Below are 3,699 nucleotides of genomic sequence, written 5' to 3'. Positions count from 1 at the left end.
GACGATCGGAGCATCCCTAACCACCTGCTGATGTTCAGGTGTATATCAGTATGTAGTCCCTCTACTTTAAAGAGTCCTCTCCTGCTGATGTTCAGGTGTATATCAGTATGAGTCCTCTCCCTCTACTGTATCATAAAGAGTCCTCTCCTGCTGATGTTCAGGTGTATATCATTAGTGTCTCTACTTTAAAGAGTCCTCTCCTGCTGATGTTCAGGTGTATATCAGTATGTAGTGTCTCTACTTTAAAGAGTCCTCTCCTGCTGATGTTCAGGTGTATATCAGTATGTAGTGTCTCTACTTTAAAGAGTCCTCTCCTGCTGATGTTCAGGTGTATATCAGTATGTAGTGTCTCTACTTTAAAGAGTCCTCTCCTGCTGAGTTCAGGTGTATTCAGTATGTAGTGTCTCTACTTTAAGAGTCCTCTCCTGCTGATGTTCAGGGTGTATATCAGTATGTAGTGTCTCTACTTTAAAGAGTCCTCTCCTGCTGATGTTCAGGTGTATATCAGTATGTAGGTCTCTACTTTAAAGAGTCCTCTCCTGCTGATGTTCAGGTGTATATCAGTATGTAGTGTCTCTACTTTAAAGAGTCCTCTCCTGCTGATGATCAGGTGTATATCAGTATGTAGTGTCTCTACTTTAAAGAGTCCTCTCCTGCTGATGTTCAGGTGTATCAGTATGTAGTGTCTCTACTTTAAAGAGTCCTCTCCTGCTGATGTTCAGGTGTATATCAGTATGTAGTGTCTCTACTTTAAAGAGTCCTCTCCTGCTGATGTTCAGGTGTATATCAGTATGTAGTGTATACTTTAAAGAGTCCTCTCCTGCTGATGTTCAGGTGTATATCAGTATGTAGTGTCTCTACTTTAAAGAGTCCTCTCCTGCTGATGTTCAGGTGTATATCAGTATGTAGTGTCTCTACTTTAAAGAGTCCTCTCTGCTGATGTTCAGGTGTATATCAGTATGTAGTGTCTCTACTTTAAAGAGTCCTCTCCTGCTGATGTTCAGGTGTATATCAGTATGTAGTGTCTCTACTTTAAAGAGTCCTCTCCTGCTGATGTTCAGGTGTATATCAGTATGTAGTGTCTATACTTTAAAGAGTCCTCTCCTGCTGATGTTCAGGTGTATATCAGTATGTAGTGTCTACTTTAAAGAGTCCTCTCCTGCTGATGTTCAGGTGTATATCAGTATGTAGTGTCTCTACTTTAAAGAGTCCTCTCCTGCTGATGTTCAGTTTGTATCAGTATGTAGTGTCTCTACTTTAAAGAGTCCTCTCCTGCTGATGTTCAGGTGTATATCAGTATGTAGTGTCTCTACTTTAAAGAGTCCTCTCCTGCTGATGTTCAGGTGTATATCAGTATGTAGTGTCTCTACTTTAAAGAGTCCTCTCCTGCTGATGTTCAGGTGTATATCAGTATGTAGTGTCTCTACTTTAAAGAGTCCTCTCCTGCTGATGTTCAGGTGTATATCAGTATGTAGTGTCTCTACTTTAAAGAGTCCTCTCCTGCTGATGTTCAGGTGTATATCAGTATGTAGTGTCTCTACTTTAAAGAGTCCTCTCCTGCTGATGATCAGGTGATATCAGTATGTAGTGTCTCTACTTTAAAGAGTCTCTCCTGCTGATGTTCAGGTGTATATCAGTATGTTGTCTCTACTTTAAAGAGTCCTCCTGCTGATGTTCAGGTGTATATCATGTGTAGTGTCTACTTTAAAGAGTCCTCTCCTGCTGATGTTCAGGTGTATATCAGTATGTAGTGTCTCTACTTTAAAGAGTCCTCTCCTGCTGATGTTCAGGTGTATATCAGTATGTAGTGTCTCTACTTTAAAGAGTCCTCTCCTGCTGATGTTCAGGTGTATATCAGTATGTAGTGTCTCTACTTTAAAGAGTCCTCTCCTGCTGATGTTCAGGTGTATATCAGTATGTAGTGTCTCTACTTTAAAGAGTCCTCTCCTGCTGATGTTCAGTGTATATCAGTATGTAGTGTCTCTACTTTAAAGAGTCCTCTTTCTTGCTGATGTTCAGGTGTATATCAGTATGTAGTGTCTCTACTTTTAAAGAGTCCTCTCCTGCTGATGTTCAGGTGTATATCAGTATGTAGTGTATCTACTTTAAAGAGTCCTCTCCTGCTGATGTTCAGGTGTATATCAGTATGTGTAGTGTCTCTACTTTAAAGAGTCCTCTCCTGCTGATGTTCAGGTGTATATCAGTAGTTGTAGTGTCTCTACTTTAAAGAGTCCTCTCCTGCTGATGTTAGGTGTATATCAGTGTGTAGTGTCTCTACTCTTTAAGAGTGCTCTCTCCTGCTGATGTTCAGGTTGTATATCAGTATGTAGTCCTCTTACTTACTTTAAGTAGTCCTCTCCTGCTGATTATCAGGTTGTACTCCTCATCAGTATGTAGTCCCTTCTACTTAAAGAAGTCCTCTCCTGCTGATGTTCAGGTGTTATATCAGCATGTAGTATCTCTACTTTTTTAAAGAGTTCCTCTCCTGATGATTGATTCAGGTGTATAATCAGTATGTAGTGTCTCTACTTTAAAGAGTCCTTCCTGCTGATGTTCTGGTGTATATCAGTATGTAGTGTCTCTACTTTAAAGAGTCCTCTCCTGCTGATGTTCAGGTGTATATCAGTATGTAGTGTCTCTACTTTAAAGAGTCCTCTCCTGCTGATGTTCAGGTGTATATCAGTATGTAGTGTCTCTACTTTAAAGAGTCCTCTCCTGCTGATGTTCAGGTGTATTAGTATGTAGTGTCTCTACTTTAAAGAGTCCTCTCCTGCTGATGTTCTGGTGTATATCAGTATGTAGTGTCTCTACTTTAAAGAGTCCTCTCCTGCTGATGTTCAGGTGTATATCAGTATGTAGTGTCTCTACTTTAAAGAGTCCTCTCCTGCTGATGTTCAGGTGTATATCAGTATGTAGTGTATCTACTTTAAAGAGTCCTCTCCTGCTGATGTTCAGGTGTATATCAGTATGTAGTGTCTCTACTTTAAAGAGTCCTCTCTGCTGATGATAAGGTGTTATATCATGTAGTGTCTCTACTTTAAAGAGTCCTCTCCTGCTGATGTTCAGGTGTATATCAGTATGTAGTGTATCTACTTAAAGAGTCCTCTCCTGCTGATGTTCAGGTGTATATCAGTAGTAGTGTCTCTACTTTAAAGAGTCCTCTGCTGATGTTCAGGTGTATATCAGTATGTAGTGTCTCTACTTTAAAGAGTCCTCTCCTGCTGATGTTCAGGTGTATATCAGTATGTTAGGTCTCTACTTTAAAGAGTCTCTCTCCTGCTGATGTCAGGTGTATATCAGTATGTAGTGTCTCTACTTTAAAGAGTCCTCTCCTGCTGATGTTCAGGTGTATATCAGCATGTAGTGTCTCTACTTTAAAGAGTCCTCTCTGCTGATGTTCAGGTGTATATCAGTATGTAGTGTCTCTACTTTAAAGAGTCCTCTCCTGCTGATGTTCAGGTGTATATCATATGTAGTGTTCTACTTAAAGAGTCCTCTCCTGCTGATGTTCAGGTGTATATCAGTATGTAGTGTCTCTACTTTAAAGAGTCCTCTCCTGCTGATGATCAGGTGTATATCAGTAGTAGTGTCTCTACTTTAAAGAGTCCTCTCCTGCTGATGTTCAGGTGTATATCAGTATGTAGTCTCTACTTTAAAGAGTCCTCTCCTGCTGATGTTCAGGTGTATATCAGTATGTAG

The sequence above is a fragment of the Gymnodraco acuticeps genome, unplaced genomic scaffold (genome assembly GCF_902827175.1).
Source record: "Gymnodraco acuticeps unplaced genomic scaffold, fGymAcu1.1, whole genome shotgun sequence".
In the NCBI taxonomy this organism is placed as follows: domain Eukaryota; kingdom Metazoa; phylum Chordata; class Actinopteri; order Perciformes; family Bathydraconidae; genus Gymnodraco; species Gymnodraco acuticeps.
Note: the sequence above shows the minus strand (reverse complement) of the source record.